A 23,113-nucleotide genomic window follows, 5' to 3' on the forward strand; every position below is an offset into this window, starting at 1 on the left:
TCTGTCTCAGCTTCAGAGCAAGGGCCATCCGCATGAGAACTCATTTATTATTTCTTTTCTGATATATACTTCTTCCTTCTTTGGTTGCACCAGGAAGGGTCAAGACATTCAAAGACTGTTGCACAATCATCTAAATACTAGAAGCTTTTTATGCACCTCTAATTTTCTTCATTGCTATTTAGAACAGGCTGAGAGAACGTAGATTATTACAAAAGACTAGAGATAAAAGTTATAATTTACCTTATATATTAGTACAATCTACAACTTTTTGTGGAGAATCTTCTTTTGCATCTGATTTCCCCTAAAGACTGCTCATTGAGCGTACTGTTTTCTTCTGGATTATGGAGCAAACCAAAATAAATACAAGTCATGTAGCAATATGGAAGACTATTAAAAGGATGAAAAACATCAGTGGTGAAATATAGCTCAATTTGCACTTTCCTAAACTGCCTTTCATCTTTCTCTTTTCCACAAGAAAGATTTGTTAATGTGGACGTAAGGTTTATGAACTATATTTCCTTATAGAAACAGAAAACAATAAAAGCCATAAGGAAATCCTAAATTAAGAGGACTTACACACTCAGCTCAGTGCTATGCATGTCATCACAACACTCGTGCTTTAGGACGTCAACTTAATATTTCATCCTTCTCCTTATCCGTGGCACGCAATTTGTTACAACGCCATCACCCGGACAAGAACCATCATCGTGACAGCCACTATTGCACAGTGGAGAGCTTAGCTTAGCTGAGCTTTGCATATGGCCTGTCTATAATGCAGTGCTGTTGCACGAGCAGTCCAGCTTGACCCTCTCCTCTTTCCTCTATCAACTGCCAAATTTACTCTCCTGCACTTGCTAGGATGGGATATCAATGAGCAAAATACAGATCCATCTCTCCTCCTCTTGGCTCTCTACTTCCACCCCTATGTAAAGCAATAGGTTCTGGGTGTTTGGCTGAGAGGGGATGTTCAGTTGTTCAGGCAGCATTTGCTCCTCAAGCCCTTGTTCACTTTCCCTTCCAAGGAAAATGTGGCTGGTCTGATATTTGAGAGCATAGATAGAGCACTCTGCTATCACAGCATTAAGAGTGCAAGCTTATGGAAATTTCCCAAGTCCTGTTTCTGTGAATGGAAAAGAAGCTGAAAATACACAGGAAGATGTTGGAAATGAGAATAACCTCAGTGATGAAAAGATTCTCACTTCAAAGAAATCAGCAGGTCATTCCACCCACAAAGAAAAGTTCAGTAAATCCTGCCACAGGAGGTTCACAAAAAGAATTGCACAGAGGAGTAGGTAGAAAGTATGCAGAGACATATATGTACACAGAATGTAGATCTAATCCCTTTATTATACAAAATTAAAACCTAGATATCTTTAGGTATGGGGCTATAAGTCAATTTAAAAATTCTGGAACCTCAAGCTTAAACCCACTCAAGCTTTATGTTACTATATTAGCAGAAATTCTGATTGGAATTATACTTTATGAAGTCAGAATAACCTGTGTCATGCTTTTATATACAACCTGTATAAAATATATAAACTATTTTATTGATTTTTAAAACTTTCATGACTCTGATCTCCAGAGGTGCATTATAGCAAAAAGCATAAGTAGAATGGAAAGTCAGGCAAATATGTTCGATATTACACTCTTGAACAGAACAGCTTTCTCTTGTCTAATCTTCCAAAAATATTTATGGTGAATATGTGAATTCATTTTGCATTAGTACACCATGTGAGGGTAACTCTGAAGACTATAATCACAGAAGAAGGAAGTAATAGAAAGGAGTCATTTCAATTCACAATAGCTAGCCTTAATTTGTTCTCGATTGTAGTGTTGGCCAAATATTGGAAAGAGGTGTCAGAGCAAGTCCGAATCCCATTCCAAAGGGCAGTACATGTTCCTGTCCATTTTATTATTTAATAGAGGGGGTTTATTGTAAGAAATAGAAAAATATAAAATCAATTAGCTTGTATTCCTTGTCAGCACTTAAGGGAAATACAAGAAGAAATCTAATAGCATAGAAAGTGAAAGTCAAGTAAATTCTACTTTTCTTAAAAAAATAAATTCTACTTTTTTCTAGTTTACTATAGCAAAAAATTATTTATGCGACATTTCATATATGCCATTATTTTCTTTAAAGTTGCATTAGTACAATATGAAAAAATAGATTAGAACAGAAGCGGCATTATTAATATCCTTCTATTTGCATAAATATCAGAAGATATTTTTAGATAGCTAATAAAACGTACAATATAATCAAAGAATTTATTTTTGCTTAATCTTATCCTCACCACATCACGACTTCTCTTGGCACACAGACTAATTCCAATTAGCTACAGAGTGTTTGCCAGTGTATTTCAGAGCAAAAGGAAAGCGTGCTAGAGCTATCAAAAGTACAGTTCTTTCTACCCTCTTTTCCAGTATGTGCTTGGCCTTGGAAAAGTTAGGAGCATGATGAATCCTTAATATTTTGCTAGAAGAATGTAACACAGTCATAGTCTTTCTTAGTTTTTACCCTTCCTGGGAATGAGTGGCTTCTCTGAGAATTCTTAGGGGAACAAAGATGAGCACGTGCAGCACTCGGAGCTGAGGAAGGGCTTTGCAAGAGTATTTCCTAACGTCTGATTACTTACTGTAAGGGCTGCATACACTAAACACACAGGCAAACTGTAGTGTCTCCTGCACAGCAGAAAGTTATGAGATTTTAGAAAAGCAGTTTTAGAAAGCGAACACAGACAAACAGGATAAGGACTCACTGTCATTTAGTACCTAGTGGAGATTCTGGCAGCAGAATCCTAAGCTGTGTATCTCCATTTCCACAAAAGCTCAGAAACAAACCAGCCCCGCACTGTGTGACGCATCTTCCTTTTAAAACAATAAACAAAATAAACGCTAAATTGGCTGGATTTCTACGTTCTCTAATTAAGGGTGGCTATGGTCAAGTCCACACATCTGACCCGCCCAGAGCTGCGAACAGATGGCTAATAACAGTCTAGGAAATCCAAATGGTTCTGACAATTTGTCAGATTTCCAAGCTGTGGTGGCAAGTGCCCCCCTGACACCTGCTGCCACGCGAACTTAAAATCTTGAATTTTACTGAAAATCAAAACTAAAGTAATTTTTTCCAATGTAGTTTTAGCAAAGGGCATTTCAGGTAGCTATTTAAAGCAATACTTTGTCTAAATTAAGCGTATGTATGTGCATGTTGAATGAGGAAGGGGGAAAAAAACAAGAATTGTTAAGTTATATAACAATTTGGAAAATATTTCATATCCCAGACAGTTCACAACGGATTCCAAGAGAGACATTTTGGAGTTACAAATTAAAATGCTTTGGCGTTTTTCCAGGCAATAATTTATCTTCCCTGGGTGAATCATTATATTTGCTTGGCTTAGATTACAGTGTAGGGTCATTAAAAACATTCTGGTTCTTCCACCAGATTGCAATAGCTTGCATTTATCACAGCTGGAATCACACACAACATTAAAAAAATCGGTTCAATATTGGCTAAAAATTGATGATGAAGGAAATTTTTATGATCAGTTCTTTGTGACTGTATTAAAAGAAGAGAAGTGTAGGCAACTTTTATGTTTGTTCAAACTTTATTAAAACAACAGCTTTATCTTCCCAAACCATAAGTGAAGCGTTTGCAGTGTTGGGGCTGACCCTGATCTTCTGTATATTCTCTGCTTAAAGGACATGAGCAGGAAATGGTCAGCTTAAGGACACAATGAAAGGAAGCACAGCAGCAAAGGTTTCACTGATAACATGTGATTTGAAGTCAGTGAGCAGATTCAGTCAGTCATCCAGCTGTTCGGGCCAAAGTCTATAGAGCACTCTGCTGACTCCTACAAGACTGTGTCACGAAAACATGTGGAAGACTGACGCTTGACATGGGCAAGGCAGGGAAAGCAGAATACTTTCACACCATCAGATTCTGCGGCTCAGTTATTTCATGCCAGAACCAAGAAAAATTTTGCTGCTTTAGGAATATTTGTTTTTTTAAGATTTAACTGGGCCAGATAGAACTAGGATGCTGATGTGAGAGTGTATTCACATGTCAGCGTTTGAGTATCACTAGGTGTAATGGAGTTCAGGTCAGAGCCAAAATTGTAAAGTATTCCACACCCACAATTAAGGACCTTTTTTTTTCTTTTTTTGCCTTAGGAGGCAATTTTTCAGAAGACATCAGTGTTTTGGATGCTGAATGCTGAGAGTATGATTGTAAGAAAACTTTTACCAGTCCACAATCAGAGAGAAATCTTACTTAAGTGTAGCAAAAAAAGAGAAAGATATCAAAAGTCTTGGACAATGTACTTCTATGCTAAACTTAAGCCTATTTTAATCCATTTCTGATCTTGGACTGCAGTAATTATTTGTAATTTGCTTGGAGAAGTATTGTGTCCTCCATATTTTTCAAGGCATCTTAGATCAGAAGGAAAACAGCTTAACATTTCTTAAGACCTTAAAAGCCTAACACTTTCTTAGATCTAGATTAACTAGGATTTCAGAAGGCAATCACTGCCAGGTTGGTCAAGAACTTTAAAAGATTCCTTAGGAATTTGCAATTTATCATACCAACATGTAGATTTTAATGACTGTGCTGCTGACTAGATTTCTTCATTTGCAGGACAGACTCTCTAATCAAAATCAAAATCAGAGGGTTTACCCAAAATTGTTCATAGCCTTCTTGTCTGGATGGGTTTTGAGTGGCTCAGGTTTCAAACTCCATCTACTGCCCAGCTTGAATTTTCCTATTCTGTAAGAGCTATTTCATTTTGTCCATTTTATATATACATAATTCCAATATTAAGAAGGATAGAAAAGCCAAATATTATATTCTAGAGGAAAGAGTCTTTGAGCATGGATCTCCACAGGCCAAGAAATCTCTCTTCCCAACAGCTAATTAGCTATGCCAGAATGAATCTATACTTAAAAGAAATTTTAAAAGGTCATATGTGTGTTGCACTGCAGAACTGTTGTATATTTTAGACCTCAAATATTCTTGCAAATAGAATTCTTGTTTTCTGGCCAACCCTTCCCTCAAAAGTCATTTCTTAAGCAGCCTTGTAAAATGAATTGAAAGTGAATAGAGTTTTATTTTCCCCTTGTCATTCATTCTGTGCTGAGTGTTCAAAACTTCGACAGTCTTTTATAACTCTGGAGATCTTCATGAAAAATGGTGCTAATGCTATGCATGTTCTGTGGGGTTCTCCAAGTACTAAACATAATAAATATATGGGTTATTTATTCACACAGGCTTTCTCCCAATGCAAAGGCCAAAGGCTTTAATATGCTAGCCAAAACAAGACCACCACCTGTGACAAACAACATCATTGGTTTTATACCATAAATACATCTAGACTCTGTCTGCATGCTCAAGGAAGAGAAAGCTGGGTTCCAGACAATCAGATGTATAAAATTAAAGGTTACATTAATAATACAGCTGATGTAGTTACTGAATTAGGTAATCTTCAGCACAGTCAAGGGCATTTTTTCTCTTCTACCTGAATTTTTAAAAAGGAAGGATAAGTTTTCAAAGCTCAGGGCGGACCACTTGCTGTAGTCAATTGCTTTTGAATTAGCCATCATTCAGAATAGTATTTACTACCATGAACAAGAAAATGCATGGTTTGTCTCTCTTGCATGGCTTAAGACAGTCCTAGAGCTCTGATTAATGACCTGATTATCAGAATACCATACGTGTCACTGCAAATGTACCATCTTGACAACAGCGGGAATACCCACTGTTACTAGCATATAAGGTAGCTGGATGGGTGTGGTGAAGAGCCAGCACTGTGAAAACTCTGATCTTGAATTACAGCTCTGCAATCACTCTGCCCAATAACAAGGTGAATGGTCTACGTGGCCCAGTTGTACTTGTGTTAATATGATCTATCCTACATTTAGTTTAGGCCTCATCGCTAACGATACTGTAGAAAAAGAAGTTCTTGAAGCAATTAGGATGAGCTGTCAATGAAGTGGGTTTTTTAATTACATTATAAGAACAATAAGAACAAGTTAGGTGGACCTAACTTGTATATGACTTCACCAGTGAAGGTGATGTTGGCCAGTGGACAGCTTTCCCCCAGAGGAAAACTACAGGAAGTCTGAGGAAGGAGGAAGACTGACTTATGATATTTAGAAAGAGAAACACTGGACAGATTCCATATTATGAGTGTTGTTCAACACATGCAAGTCAAGGAGAAGTAGTCCGGCACCATTCTTCAAAGATCTCTTGCTCCTAGAGATGTAAGATTAGGTGGATAGCATGAGACAGCTGCATCCTTTACTGTAGGAGACTTTCACAGTTCATTTAGGCTTTGCCTTAAGTGCCAAATTCTCAGCTCTGCTCTTGAATCCATCTGTCATCATTTCCTCCCAGGAGCTTTCCATTCCTTTCACTTTGTATCATCTGCCAGTATGCATCGTCACTTCTAGTACGGCTTTCACAGCGCACCGAGTTCCCTGTTATCAGGACAGTTAAAGCTAAATGTTTGTTTGAAACAATCAAATTCAAACAGAGTAGTGTGTGGCATTCGCGACTTCTCTTTTTTGTTTGTCCTTTTAGATTATGAATTCTTGAAGGAACTTTTCATTTGCTTGACACAGCTTTCAACAAAACCATGCCTCAAAAGCCTTGTGATTACCACTCAACATGAGTGAGGATATTTACCTTATAAATAGAAACATGGATGCGGATGAAAACATAAGATGTTCACACATAGCTCTGGGCAGGTAACTTTGACAAACGGTCCATTTACCAAGAGTATATAATTTTGTTTGTCCTAGATTATTAATCTGTTTAGACTTAATCTGTTAAAAAAATTCAGCCAGAAAACCGTACTTTTATAGAAATTAGCTACCTGGAAGAAAGAGGGAGAAAGTCTCTCTCCCTCTAGCTATTGGATAAGGGGGGCTGGAGTTAATGCTCTGGCTGCGGGTGACAATTAGGATTCAGTGTTCAGTCCTGCCTGGGAAGATTTAATTCCCACTCATTTTCCTTTCACTGGCACTAGTGGCTGCAGGGGTTGCAGGTGATTTCAATCTCTTCAGAAAATAGTACTTGTGCTTGTCAAAGTAATTAGCCATCCTGTGAAGCACATAAAATCCAGGCACCATACCTAGGAGCTGCTGAGCACCACAGAGACATGTATATTTGAGTATTCATAGCTTTAATGGAGATTTGAAGAGTCCATGCAGGAGGGACTGAGAAAAGTTCATGTCAGAACGTCTGACAGCAGGCAGCTGGGTGGAAGCTGTGATACAAATTATTTCCTTGGATCAAGCATAAAGTGATGAAGGCACTCTGAGCCAGCAGAGGGGAATTTTTGTTATTTATATGAACATTTATTCACTGGAGTGGTGTAAATATAGTCACCAGAGGAGCAAGAACAGCACTTCCAGCTCCCAGTCACCACCATCAGCTTCATCGTTTTATATTTCATGCTATTAGTATAGTATTCATATATACGGCATAGCTCTGTAAACATAAGAAATGACTGCAGTTCCCTAACTTTTCTAACTAGCAACCCATTTCTTGGCTCAGTATGCTATTTCTGGTGGGTTTCTCTCAACACTGCAAACAACTATGCCCCCAGGCTGCTGAAATAGCTGAAATATTAGGTACTTCACATAGGATGTGCCTAACATGAGTCTTCTTCCCCAGAGAAGCTTGTCCACAGGTCAGGGCTACAAATCTAGCCCTTTTGCTTCTGGGTTAATATATGAGAATATTCTGCTATATTTCTGCTACACCACCAGAAAGGATAAAAAAAAAAAAAAAAAAAAAAAAAAAAAAAAAAAAGAAAGAAAGAAAGAAAAGAAAAGAAAAGAAAAGAAAAAGAAAAAGGAATAAAGCCCCACTTGTATACAGGACCTCGGTAAAATACTGTATAGAAAGGCAAAACATTTTTCTCACTATTCCAAAGCTTCCCTATCCAGCCTTTAGCGCCTGTTCACTCCAGCTATGATTTGGCTCCTGACAAGGAGTTCAAGCCCCACAAGCCAAGTCTTAAAGATAGATTTTAAAAGGAACACAGTTCAAATAAATATTTGGCCTAACCAATCGTTTTCTTCACAAGCAAGCCCACAGCTGCAATAGACTATCTTGACACTTGTATACAAACTCCCAGACCTACCGATTCAGGCAAGCAGTAGTTCCAGAGCAGCTTCTTGTTTCCTAAAGCTCTCCAGTGCCTCTCACTTTAAGCCCTTTTCCTGGACCTAGCTGCCAGCAAAAGCGTAATAGCGGAAGGTTAATTATGCCATATTCCACATCCTTCCTGGCTGTAGCTTAATTAACTCTCATTTCTCAAACTCTTTAATAAGAATTGTTTTTCATGTACTCTGGATATCTATTCCAAATAGCACACTCAGGTTACTAGTTTGAGTAAGTATAGTAAGCATAATTTTTTGGCATAATTTACCACTGTACCCCTTTCAATAGCCACAGAATCCAGGGCTTTTACCAGACTTAATTGTACAACTTTCAGTGTTGATTTTTTTTATAAGTTCATCCTGGATTTATTGTTGTTTATGCAGCAGCTCTAACTCTTTCCAAAATAGTCCGTCTTTATACCACTTTCCTTGTTTCTCCCTGTCTCTGAGATAAAGCACGTTTCCCAGTACAGGAAAAAAATTATTTTTTCCCATGAAACCCTCTGAAACACCCTGTTTTCAAGCGACAGGGTCAGAAACTAGAACGGCCTGCACAAACACGGATCCTGCTTTTCAAGAGGTACCTGCCAGAGCTCCACTGGTGTATCAAGTATACACAAATACATGACCTTCACCGTATCCTCCATTTCTTTCCCTCTTTTATATATGTGATTCTTTCCTTCACAGAAGCAAAGTGTTTCTTCTTCTACTGTTTTTATAATTCTTTTTTTCTCCAATAGTTTATGGAAAGCTTAAACTCTTCCATTTTGTTCATATACCAAAGGCTTTTCATTAACCTTAGCTGTCTGCCACTCATCATGTACACCCTTTCTGCCTTTATGGACTTCTGACCCAACTCTGGATGCTCTTTTCCTTAGCCCCTTTATAAATGTGTTTTTACTAAACTAATACCTAGTCATAAGTGATAGATCACAAACTCTTCTAGTGAGAGTTTTCCTCTCTTTGCCCTGAATTTTCCTAATTTACCTGTAATTTTTTGAGGTTTTTCTGGCACTGCGCTGGCTTATGTCACTTTAAGTACCCTATTTAAAAGGAAAGGCCATCCTGCTGGCTTTTGGTTGATAGTCAGCTCATCTTTCACTGAAACTGTGTCCATTTGCACCTACAAAGCATTCATCCAAGTTAGTGGTATTATCATCCTTTTTGTTCATGATGTACGTTACCTCATTTATAAAATGCATTTGTTGCATTTTTTTCCCCCGGGGTCTGACATTGCATAACTCATGCATAACTCATTTCAGCCACGCTGAACACAATCTGGTCCCAGAACAAGCTTAGTTTAACGTCGTGCTGTGAATCTCTCTGCTAGCCAGATTTCTCTTTGTAGACGCAACAACTCTAGACAGAACTTCTCTTTTCAGTCCTTTCAAAATGTTTCTTTCATATTCCACTTTGCCTCCTTACCCAGAGTACAGTATTATGGTTTCACACTTAATCTGTGTGCGTTAACAGAAAAGTATTAAATAGACTAAAATTCTACAAAATAATGCTACCCTAAATATTATCCTTCTGCATAGCACTCATTGCTTGAACATATGGAGTCAAGTATTCTTTGAACTTGCCTCAGTTGTCTTATACTTTACCAAAGAGTTTCAGTTAAAGTAGCCTTTTTATTTCTCCATTTTCCCACATGAGATATTTTCTTAATCTCTGTCTCCTTGGCAACATCTGATTTTCCACAACTGCTCCCTCAGAACTTAAGGTTCTGGAAGAGAGGCTTTTCTATACCTTGTAACTTCTCCACAATCATATTTTATTGAAGTCTATGCACTACATTTCAAGAGATTATACAAATATATTCTCCTTCATTAAAAAATAAAAAAAAAAAAAAAAAAGTTCTCTTGCTGGTGAAGAAAAATTTGAAAATATAAACCCAACTTATACAAACATGAAGGAAAATTAATCTCTACTTTTAAACCAATGTCTTGATTTCTTAACACTGAGAATAAGTATATGGCATTTCACTGGCACACCAGCTAGTCATGACTACATGGAAAATTGAGGTAGCCATGACTTTTTCATCTCCACCACGGAGAGAGAAGGACGCAGGTCTCAGTGCAAGTATCCCACTTAACTGCTGCACCAGGCTTTGCAAAGGGGCTGCACATGGATGTGATACAGAAGCTTATGCTTCAGCAGCTGTGCTCTGCCTTCTAAGTCATGTATCACGCAGAGAGACTGTTAAACTGATGCTGCAGAAACCTGTAGTGACTGCTGGCTTACGAGCCAAGCTTACGAGTAAGGTTTAAATTGTTGTTTTTAACACAGAGTAGGCCTCAGAGGTTTCAGATGTGATTACTTGAGAGAACTATCTTGACTGTTGATTCTGTTGTATTAGAGATCAGCAGAGGAACTTAAGTTAATATCCTAGTTGTACAAGCATACTCACTTGGCAGAAGGAGATCTGGTGGACAGCCTTGAACTCTGAAACTTATTCTTCAACTGTAAAATGGGGATAATAATACTCCTTTCTCTCCCAATAGGGTGCTTAGACTAAATTCATTATTAGCCATTTTCAGTAATGCTTCTGTTTATGTTTCCAAGGTAATGAATAGGGATGGGCTGGAAATCCCTTAACAATAAAACTTTTGGAGCTTAAAGGGCAACGGGAGTTAAGGGGTCACAGCACTTGTGGCAGGCATTATAGTTATTGCAAAATCTGGTAGATGATATCCAGACCAGTCAATTCTCATCAACATAGTAATAACATTTCTCTGGTGCAGATTCAGACACCTACAAAAACTTCATCTTGTCTTGTAGAGAACTGATCATAATATTGAGGCTTAGAAAAAAAATGCCCTCAAAACTGTGTGGTACATTGCACAAACAAGTAAGTATCACCAATTGCATCCTTGTAGCCAATAGCGCTTTAGCAGGCCAGGACTGCATCCATGTCCAAGCTGGTAGCAATGGGATTCCCTGGAAATCCCATCAGTCTTTAAAAGACAGCTCTCACATTTATTTCAAAATTAAAGCAAGAGCTCAATCAAGATCCCTGCTCTGACCATACTTTGCACAGGAGCCTCAAGCTTTACTCTGCAGACTTTACCCAGATTCCTTCACTGCCTAGCAAGCTCACCAGAAACCTCTAGTGTCTGCACAAGGTCAGACCTAGGTCAGGCTGCACGTGAGACTCCATGCAGCTCAGAAGCTGCTGGTAAGGAATTTTCATTTCTTCATGCTACCAGTAAATATAATGTCCAAATGTTGAGTTTACTCTGGGTCTCATAGAAATGTCAATCATCAGCTCTCTTCTGCAAATGTATAGCTTTGGGCTGGTGAAAGGATGGCAGATTTGTGGAATCAGCCCCACTGAAGGGCTGAAACCATCTTGGCCATTTGCCTTGAAGTCCGGGTGTCTGACTGAGAGGAGGAGGCAGAAGGAGTAAACATTGTATAGTACAAAGTGTTCTCTGCCTCTCCCTGAGACAAAAGTTTTTGTTCTGTACTGCTGCATTTATTCAATATATATTTAATTCCTTCAGTTTCAGCCGATGCTCAAAACCCTGGTAAGGATGACTGCTACAATACACTATGTTCTTGATGTTCATGCCTCTGGGATTTAGGTGGTGTTTCTTTGCAGTAATATTCCAAGTTAGATGGCCCATTCAAAGAGTTGAAGAGAAAATAAAAAGCTTTTCCACATTTGAATGTCAGCTGAAATCTATAGTGAGCAAAAGTTCTTATATCTTCTATTCCTTGCTTCCCAATGACCCCCAAAAACTGTTGCTCTTAGTCATAACTAGTATGCACAGCAACACCTGCAGCAGATTTTTCCCATTTGTCAAGCATATTCAGAACACCAAAGAGGTTAATAAGCTAAAGAAGCAGTATACCTCACACAAAAAAAGCGTGTTAGCAAAACTCTTAGGTGAGCCTGCTGGCACTGGGTGGGCCAGGGGCTCCCTTAGTAGCACACATTGCTTTTTGCATTGGCACACCATGTCAGGAAATCCCATTTCCTTGCTTCAGAGAACTGACGCAAGGGATTGCCAACATACTAGATTACATGGTTTCTACTCTATCAGACAAGATCTCTTTTTTGGAAAAAGAAAGGTTATGTAAGGTGCTACCTAGAGAGGTCTTAAACTGAGACTGACGTGACCACTTGCCCTAGCATTGTAAATGCAGATTTTTTATGATAAACCTATCACTTCCATTTTTAAATAGCAATGACTTGTATCCAGACATTAGAGATACTATAAGTAGAAATAAATAGCGATTTTGTTCATGTTTGTGAAAACTAACTGTGGTCTCTCAGTACTGGCAAGCTGTCAATGTAGCCATCTGTTTTGCAAAGTTTGTACATCTTTCTGGAAATAGATAGCCCAAAGGTAAAATGTACTAGAGGAGCATTTTTATTTGAACCACCTTCTGTGCATGAAGAACAGACAGATTTCAACGGGACAAATGCATTAAACTCCATCCAGGCCCAAAGTCAGCCCATTTAAATATGGGAAAGAAACCTAAATTCATTTAACTTGTACTTTCTTACAGCTCGGCTCCTGTGGCTTACTTACACACTTATTACATAACACACACACACCTAAATATATAGAAACTGTAGTAGGGTCTGAAGTCCAGTGCTAGGTCACACCCAGTTTGTGTGATCTTACACAAACTTCTGCTTCAAAAAGCTTATATATTCAAAAAAACAAACACAATACCTTTAGTATATAAACAAGCAAGCCAGGATGAAGACAGAAGGAACCTGATACAAAATTCTGACAGCAGATGTGCAGTTTGCAGGCTACCAGTAAGAACCGACATAATTCTTATGAGGCGTGGTGGGAGATGCAGCAAACCAAGCCACTACGAGAAGTATAAAAAGAAGTGACCAAAAAATATTTTTAAAGAGTATTTCTTGCACCTTCTGTTTGGGCTTGTCTCTGCTACCCTATCTTAACAGTATGTTGTTCCTCAAATGTCTCTCTGATTTCAGTCTAGTTTATTCAAGCTTAATGTAACCGCATGCCACAACAGTTTGAACTGTAATACATGTTTCCACAATAAATACATTAGCATGTGAATTGAACCATGTACTCCCACAGACCCAAATATAAATATATAGAAGTACCTAGTACTGGTGGGCTGGGTCTTGGCATCTTGAAGTACCTGGCCAAGGCATGGCTAGCTCTAGATTTTGTCTTTCTTAACATACAGAGCAGCATGGCTGAAAGAGTGACAGCCTGTGTGCGGGGATACATGTCCTCTGCTTTTCCAGAATGTTTTTGGGTGGATTTGCAGCTTTTTGTGTGACATAATCTACCTCTGCCAAGGTTTGAATGTCAAGTAGTTGCTGTCAGGATGGAAGTAGGTGTGCTCCAGATCACTAAAGCAAAACGGAAACCCCACCTAATCTGTAATTGTTTTATTGTATTACCAAAACCTAAAAGATTAACAGTACAGTGCCAATATTCCTAAACCTGTGCTCACAGGAGTGGTTTCATTAAAGCAGGTTTTGAAGGAAAGTATTCCTGACAATACCTGAGAACTAGAAATGGCCTTACACCAGACAGGAAACCAAACTGACACTAGCCAAAATGATAGTTTCACTGGTTAGAGTGGTAAAGTTAAGAAACACAAGGAGTATTAATGGTTATGCAAATCTTCCTCATTTTAATGGGATTTTTGCATTAGTGCAGTCAACATATTGACATATATTGTACTATTACCTTATTCACTGCCAAGTTCTGCATAACTGTGTCTCTTTTTCCCCAATGTCTTTTGGACTTCACTGTGTACACAGGAGTCCTAGTCAGAAAGTATGGCTACTGTTTCAGTATACTTTCCAGCTTCAGTATATTTTTCCACTTCAGTACAAGGTGAGGAGTTAAAATATTTTTCCACTTCAGTACAAGGTGAGGAGTTAAAATAGCCCCCTAGTGCATGTTGCTGGCCTGAAAATAAGACTTTTGTGAATTATTGAGAAGTAGAACATATAATAAAGGGAGCAGCATCTCACCCTCACTCATAAAATACTGTTAAACAGAGGACTGTTGTATGGGGTCCTCCACCATAAGTACTGTACCCTTAGGCCTGGAAAAGAACTGCAACACCACAAAGTGCAGGAAACATTAAAGGGAAAGTACAGAAAGTAGAACAGTACATACCAGAGCATGATAGGAGGTTGCACACTCAGACCACTGCTGCTCACACAGAGTGCCAATAACTCTCAGGATTAAGCCGTGCAAAAGCAGCCATGCAGAGCCCTTGCGGTCACAATACCCCATCACAAAAAGAGAGGACCCTACACTCTGCAACTCGTGGCACTCGAGTCCATGGCAGGTGCTCATCTCTCCAGCAACGTCCTCACAGTGTTCATTTCAATGGACATTACAAGGACTAGAAAAGGATTAGAAAATCATCCCCTCTTTCTTTCTACGTTTGACTAGTTTGGAGTATCTAAGGAAGAAAATGATGTGCAGTACAGCTGCTTTGGTTTAAGATAAGCTTGTCTGAAGTAGTTACTGCCAAACTGTTTTGCTTCAGCCATTAGCTAGAAGATGCCACAAGGGTTCTACTATCCCCCTCTGACTCCAGGATCTGCAGTTGACTTCTTGTAGGCCTGTCCCAAATCAAATTCAAATCAGTGGGAGACCTTCTGGTGGTTTTATGTGTTTTTCCAGATCAAGTCCTTTGTGATCTTGGGCTTCTGTTATAGTCAGGAATTAGGACTCAAACTCCTTTTTCATACTCTTTTGAAAAAATTTTCCCTAAATCATGGTTTCTAAACCCATAAGGTAGAGGAAAAATGTTCAGTTCTGTTGCACAGATGGAAATTGCCAAGTATTAATAGCACTGAAAATTCCTTTTCTTATGGAATTCGTACTCAGTGACCTCCAGGATCTCTCAGTTGCACATCTGAAGTCCTGGTAAATAAGCATCTACCACAAAAATTCCATTTTATTGTTTATTTTCAGATACGATCTACTCTCTTTCCCAATTTGAATTGCAGAAATATCAAAATCTCTGGCCCAAGGACAGCAATCAGACATGGTGGTGCAACAAAGTTATGAGGCTGTCAGCAATAATTCAGATTGGGTGGCAATATTAGACCATGTAGGACCAGGTCTGATATTGTTTCATTTTTACAGTTGGATTTCAAATCATCACATCAGCACTAATTCAGTCTTCATTATAGCTCTGCTTCTTCCTTTTTCGTTGCCAGCTTCACAGTTCTCCTGCTGATCTGAAGTGTTGGACTCCTGCAATTTTGGAATTTTGGGTTTCCTTTGCAATTGTAGACTTTGCAGGTCCACAGTATAGCCCTGTGTAGGGGATGTAGTAAAACAGTGGGCAGCAGTTATTCATAACTTATTGAATCAGGCTCCTGCCAAATATCACTTGTGAATATATGCTCAGCCTTTTAGTGGGTGGAAAATAACATTTCCCCCAGCACTTGTTTGAAATATGCATTTATTTGACACTACTCCACAGGTTACCATTCAGTCAAATATATTAGAATTGGAGAATTAAAAAGTCTTGGCAAGTACTGAAGGTTAATCATAAAATCAGCCTTTAAAATTGTTTTGGTAAAAAGGCAAAGCATTGCAAATCTTTTGTACTGATGCCACTCTGAAACCCACATCTGGAGCAGAAAGCATGTTTTGCAAACAAATATTTTCTGCTGAGTAGCAATCACTGAAAGCATAAGACCAAGAAGTTCAAACTCCTTTTCCCACCTCATTGAAAATCTATATATTTCTGACGTGCTACTAACCCCTAAAAGCTCACTAGATCTGGTTTTCCAATGCATCTAAAGGAGTCTGAAAACTAGATCTGAATCTCATGTGTCTTGACTAAGCATACAAAACAGGGATTTTTTCCAATCCTTTCTTAAAGGCTACAATAGTAGATGGGAAGACGAAGAAATAGCCAGCCATCACCTGGAAAGGGAAATAAAAGATGATATGTTGTACACTAACACGTACATAATAGGCCAGGTTCTCTTATTAAAAGTTTCTTGTTAAAATTTTGGGTCCTGTTCATACAGAAATATCTTTAAATGATTTGCACACTGTTATCCTAGAAGAAAGTGTCAACTTGAGTAAATTTGCATTTCTCAACTAGACAAAAGGCAACAAACCTAAAGGTTTTATTTCCTTCAAAAACATTTTCATTCCATTATTACGGTAAAGGGTTTTTACAAAACAAAGCACAGAAGTTCAAAGCAATATACTCTTAACATTACATCCAATGTGTCCTTTTCAATCACCCCGCTCTAGCTGCCTGGATGAGAAGCTACATCTTAACGATGCTTTCACTATAGCAAGCTGGTTATTAGATTGTGAAGAAGTTTGTTTCACACAAGGATGAGGAGTTAGAAATCAGATCCTGAATGCAGTGGATCTCAGTCAGACTCAGTTATAACTGTTTCTGAGTGACAGCTGAACAGTATGATAGCAGAAAGGACATGTTCCGTGCATTGTAAATATTTATGTGCTGTCACAGAATGACTGTGACATTTTTACATAATAATTTTATATTAAAAACTATTCACAACATGTGTAGGATCTCTATTCTTTCTGCTGAAATATGTATGCAAATAGGGCACAAAGAGTAAATACTGCAGTGTGAAGAGTTGAACTTAATGTAGCTGACTCCATCGCACACAACTGTGGCCTTTCGAAGACAAGCTAGGAGTACAAGTATGAAACCTTTGATTCCTTCATTGTGCACATTTATGGTCTTTATGTTTAAATTGCTATCTTATATTTCTCTGTTTTCTTTCAGGTATTGTGCTATATGCAGGACTGACTGCTTTGTACAGTTGATTAGAGCAGGAAAACCAAAAAATCTGGTTCACCATTAATATGGTGAGCATCCACTACTTCATGCTCTCCTCCCACATGCGCATTCCCCACCAGCAGTAAACGAAATGAACTGATTTACTCCTTGCTGGAAGACTGTTTTGCTACTGCCTAGGAACATGAAGATGGGCTGTTATCCCCAGCCAACTGGTTGATTTTCTCTTTACAGTGACTAGCAGATGCACGCAAAGTAGCTACTCTGTAATTACTACAGGGTACCTGATGTGTTGTAAACTTATATCCTTGCTAGATTCTAACTTTGCCATTTGCTCACAACTCCAGAATTCACACCATATTGTAAGCAACTCATTCTATTTCTTTTTTAAAAAAATACATGTATAGGTAAATCTTTATTTTTAAATTTATTTTATTTTGACTTGGAAATGAAATGCTACCCATAGCTGATTGTATGTGAGTGGAATTCTTATTCAAAAAAATCATTCCAATAATACATTCAGCAGTACTTTTCTGGTGAAAATGGAATACATTTAAAACACAAAGAAAACCCATTCCTACCAGATAGCTAGAGGGATGTGTCAAAATGAATAACTTTAAAGCAGACGGAAACTGAGAAACAAGACAAAGGAAACAGGTACTAGAATATTTCATTTAATGACTATATGACAAGTCCATCATAGATCATTATTTATAGGTCACTTTCCTGTCAGCTGTAGGATTTCTGGCCCTAATCATGAGAGTCAACACAGACTTCCGAATAAAAACTTTCAACGTGATAGAGATAATTCTGAGCAGGACAATAGATGCCTATGACCATGCTTTGCTTCCTTTCTTATATCAAAAATGCCAAGATACTTCCCTATTAATTCTTTGGCATTAATAGTATTATTTTCTCCTGTCAGAAACAACAAGCAGAAGATATTTCATTAACAAGATTCTGAGCCTCACTGAAGAAGAAAATGTAGGAGTGAGCAAGAAGTTTAAAGGAACTTAATTTTTAAATATATAATTTTAATATAATGCTCTGTTTCTGCTCCTTGCAAACTTGGAAGATTATTTGCCTTTCTTATCAGTTTTTGCTCTTCAGCAGGCATTCACTTTCCCTTCATCTATCTTCATTTCAAATTAAGAAGGTAAAAAAGGCTTTCTTTTGTTAGCTGTTTTGTTTGATGTGAAGACACCTTAAAATATCAGGCTGCCTTTAGGAATATGGTCTAGTCAGGGGACATACTGGCTAACGGGTTCGTTCTGGGGTGAAATTATACAAAGAGTGCTGGGGGGGCGGGACATGGAGAGAGCTAGATTTTGAGAGGACTTTTGCTCCAGTGTTTGGACTGAAAAATGGAAACATCTTGGGTCAGCCTGGAACAAAAAAATAAACAACAAAACAAAGGCTTTTCCCTAGAGAATCAAAAAAAAAAATTGCTTAAGATCCTAATAAAAATGTTCCAGAACCTTCCCCCAGTCCCCAGAGGAGACATTTTAAACCTGTTTTCAAAAGCAAAAGGACAAGACATTTGAAGATGAAAAACAGACGCCCATAAACCAAATCCAGAAGGTGGCCCACCTCTCCTTGCTCCAAATAAAAGTGAAGTTCTGCTGTTTTCCTTGGTAGATTATAGCGCCTTCTCCTTTTCAGCCTCAGACTGCTTTCAGCTTCCCAATTTCTCGTGGCCACTAGCAGTGCTGCAGGACCGTATAGCTGGTTAGACATGTGCTTGCTTGTGAAATACAGATTCTCCAAATGTTGCTCATCTAGAATAGTAAGGGAAAAACAAAACAAAACAAAACATTTCATTCCTTTCTCTGAACTAGGCCTGAAGGAGGTTTGAGCAACCTCTCCTCCCTCCAGCATACCCTAAACACCACGGCACCATCTAAGGGGTAGCAGGTCTCTTTTAGTCACTTCTGTTAAAGCTATTTCTTTTTTTATATAAATACACTCACTAGTTGGACTGCAGATGGAAAGAAGGCCAAAAAGGAGAGACTAGAAAAGTGTCTTCAATTCTGAAAATTCAGACAACGGACTCAGCTGATATACTTGTATTAGCATTTGCTCATTTCAAATATCAATAAAATGGGTTTGCTTTGTTCCTTTGTTCCTTGTAGCATAGCTATAGTTTTGGACTCATTTGACACCCCTTAAATTTCAACATATATTCCCTCCTACTGACAACATCTCTAGGCCACCGAGGATAGATACTGTTCTGCCTATGCTCTGGTAGCAGTTTGGATGACAACTGCAAAATAACAACTCTTAGAATCCCTCTTTAATCACAAGTGGCATAATTCAGTGGAGAATTTACAGCTTTGTTTGACAGGTTTTTTTTCTAATTTTAATGTTTTAATATCAAAATTCATATTTTTTTTTGTTTTGAAAGGCCTCTGAGAACATGCCAGGGACTAAAATTACACAATGAAATATGGCATACAAAAGTTCTTATACTAAGCTCTACAATAAAAGTCCTTTTATGTTTATTATCTTCCATAAATTCTGTAATAAGAATTCTGTAAAACAGAGCCAAAAACTAGTTAAAGGAAATGTACCATTTCCATATGATAGTGGTGTCAAATCCAGATGTTCTGACACAAAGTGAAACAACCCTGCTAACTTTGCTACTAACTACCCTGTAAACCCTCTCCTGCCAACCAGGTAACTTCCAAAAACATTTGCAGGGCCTGTGCTAATTGGCAAGTCAACATTAATTTACATCCATAGGCCTTTTCTTAAAAAAAAATGCAAAATCCTAAAAGTTGCAGAAGTGCAAGAAGTATTAGAAATACCTAGAATTCAGCTCTTTATGTTTGAAGCAAATCATTGTAAAACATTAGAACACAAGAAATTAAATGATTTCTTGAACTGAGGCTGTTTGCCAGCCTTAGTGCTCAGAATCAGCATTGTTACACAGTGGCTAATAAGGATATCTGTAAAACTGCTGGCAGGCCCTTACCTCCCAACCAGTAAGTCTGCTCAGAAATTACAAAATAGGTAATTTTTTGACAGTAGCAAAACACTTGGATATGAACAAATACTATGCCACATTTATACTGTAATTTTTGATGGCAGACCTGTGTTGCTCGGGAAGAGCAATAGTCCTTAGTCAGCAGGTGCCTTTTAAAAGCTCTTATTCAGACACAGTTAAACTGACTAAATTCTGTGCTTCTGCTCTGAGTTTCTTTCATTTACAGTATGTTGTTTTCCTCTACCAAATTAAAGGGTAACTTTCTTAAATCCATGTATGGTCATAAAAGAAGTACTTTGTTGGTATGGTGTAGTCATAGTAAATATCCTTTGTTTCAAAAAAAGAGATCCATCCTGCGTATGAAAAAAACCTATGTTGAAAAATAAGGCTAAGATTCAGCTGTAGTTTTTCTTCTAAGCCTCTCCCTCAAAGGGCCAATGCTTATTTTGTTGTTCTGCCTTGGTATCCAACATGAGAAATGCGGAAGAGAAACCCGATCTGATGTACATTTATGCACACATCTCTGCACACATCAGATCTATTTCTAAGTTACAATTGTAAGTACTTGGTATTGTAAGTTTGATAACTGTTGAAACCTGACAGACCAGGAGGAAACATCAGATTCAAATACTCAAACAGAATAAAGTTTCACATAAATAAGTGACAGAAATTTAAGCACAGTTTATTCAGGAGAAGGGTTTGACCACACAAGCACTTGAATATAACAATAGATACTTGTTTATTTTAAAAGATTTATTTAAAGCTTTGGCTTTAGTAATCACCAAAAGAAAATCCTGATAGCCATCAAAGACTACGATGAAAAATGATCATGTAGAACATGAAAGTTGTATATTTGTATTAACCGTTTCCTCTGGAAAATCATATTAGATATAAAAGTTTTTTAAATGAAAGGAAGGATTTAACAATGTTGACACAAGCTTTATTAATTCATTAAATGGTAATTTCAAACAAGACTTTTCCTCACAAAGTATTATTAAAACACATATAAGATAGTAAAGGGTAATTCAACAGCCAGGAACAAGAGAGAGTTGATTTCTGTCTTAAAAACACTACATACAAAGTGTTTACTGTAAAATATATTTACCACTTAATAGACCAAATACTTACACTTTTTCCCCACCCTGGAAAATGTCCATGCACCATGGAAATTCTCCCCAGGATACAGGATATATATATATATATAAAATAATGCTCTACAACGACTGAATTATTTTTCAGTGGAGCATTCATTCCAAGCTGTAATCACATTGGAAAATACACACTGTGCATTATTTACCTGTCCTTATGATAATAAACTGTCTCCTAAAACTGGGAAAAGATCCCAGCACACAATGTAGGACATCACTGTGATTCCTAACTACAGCTTTTCCAAGACAAGCAGGCAAAAATAACTGAATTCTCCATGCAGTTTGAGAAACACCTTTCTATTTCAGTTAATTATTCCTCCACAGCAGTGCACCAGTAAGGAAAAGTATGGCATTTGCTGACTTGCACTCTATGGCCCTCATTCATGAAAAGAATTTTACTTGGGAAATCACTTAAAAAGCATAATTTTACTTTCAAGAAGGGGCTCTAATATGATTTAAACCTGTTGCCTCCTACAGGAATTAATTATATATTTAATACTATCTTAAACCAGACCTAACTATCTAAAACATCCCAACACTTTAGATATAATTTCTCAGTAGTTCATAACAAAATCTTTCTTTTTTCTACCTGGTTGTTTTCTAGAGACAAGAAATACTTTCAGTTTCTTAGTGGAACATGAAAAGGCTAAATTCCCCACCAACAGTTCTGCAGTGGGCATCTTAACCAGTATTATCCGCCAACCTTGCCAGTGATATGCATTAAACTCATGCTCTGTTTGTCAGGGCTCTAGTGCAGAACCCTAAAAATTTTAAGGGAAGATGGAAAAGGAAGTAAAATAGTACTCTCCAGGGGTCTATACTGGACTTTTGATCAATAGTATCCAGGTATGTCTAGTAATAAAATAATATCTCATCTTACCTGTCCATCCTTCTAGGAGAGTTTATCGTGCTAACAGGCTGAAAGAAATTTCCAAGACTGGGGGGAAATTTTGTCTGTATGTGAATGCATGTGCAGAGCTTTCTAATTAACAGAAGAATAGGGGGAGGGAAGAACTGGGAGCAACTGTCCAGGGAAAGCAAAGATGCTCTAAAAACAGATTTCCTGAAAATAGCAGCCTGGGATGTTTACAGGGACATAGGCAAGATTTGACATGCTGTAGATGAGGAATGGCGAAAAGGACAATATTTATATATTCAACTATAGACAACTAATTCATCTTCAGAATATTCACGCTAATAGTATGTTTGTTGGGCTTTTTGAATATAATGAACTTCATTAGCCTGTTTTTAGCTTTTTTGGCAATAGACTGAGCAAGAAAGAAGTTCCTTGCTTTCTCCTTTTTTTTTTTTTTTTTTTTTTTCTAGAAAATTTCTATTTCTGGTTCTTCCTGATCCAATTTATATTGAGGTCACTTTCTCAGAAGCATGTTGAATTCCTAACGCTAGATGGAAAGGGTGATGATTTCATGAAATTATTAACAATGTCTTAGCTCTCTTTTAAACTTAAATTTAGAAGCATGCTTTTAAATACTGGAAGTATGGATGGGTAGGACTGGTGAATATAGAAAATAAAACACAAACCTGTTGCAGCAGGTATATTGCAAGAGAACTGTTACTGATTTTATTCTCTGTCCTAAATGCAAAAGAGCTTAAAGCCAAAAGCAAACTATTCTCCATAAGTATAATTTATAGGGAGAATCTCTATTCGGTAGGAGACAAAAAATATCTAAATAAAACATAAGTTCAACAAAATTTTTCAGACATTTTATTTAAATTAAATTTTAGACGAATTTAAAATAACAGCTTGAGCTGAAAGCAAATGTTTTGATCTGGGCACCACTGAAAGTTTTACAGTCCCCTTAGGTTTACTAATAATGACAGCAGCTTTTTGTTTTCTGGGTCAAAGCCAGTCTGTATTTTTTAAGAAATTGATTTTTTTTTTCATAACAAAGATTTTCTCCATCTGGGGAAAAAATGAATGTTGTATACATTAGTGTCAAATTCAAGTGCACATATACAATATTAAATTGTAAGAGAGAAAGTAATAACACATGTAAAGCCATCAAAGCTGAACAGTAGTGGAGATAGC

General features: G+C 37.6%; 1 long non-coding RNA gene across 1 annotated transcript; it reads right to left on the minus strand.

The window, feature by feature from the left end:
* Positions 1-16,003: 16,003 nt before the first annotated feature.
* LOC134139916 (uncharacterized) lies at positions 16,004-22,003 on the minus strand. The gene is made up of 3 exons (XR_009958286.1): positions 21,944-22,003; positions 18,520-18,707; positions 16,004-16,070 (listed from the first exon to the last, which is right to left on the minus strand). It is a non-coding gene; the product is annotated as an uncharacterized LOC134139916 (long non-coding RNA).
* Between the last annotated feature and the right edge of the window lie 1,110 nt (positions 22,004-23,113).

This window comes from Rhea pennata, chromosome 4, assembly GCF_028389875.1.
Source record: "Rhea pennata isolate bPtePen1 chromosome 4, bPtePen1.pri, whole genome shotgun sequence".
Lineage (NCBI taxonomy): Eukaryota > Metazoa > Chordata > Aves > Rheiformes > Rheidae > Rhea > Rhea pennata.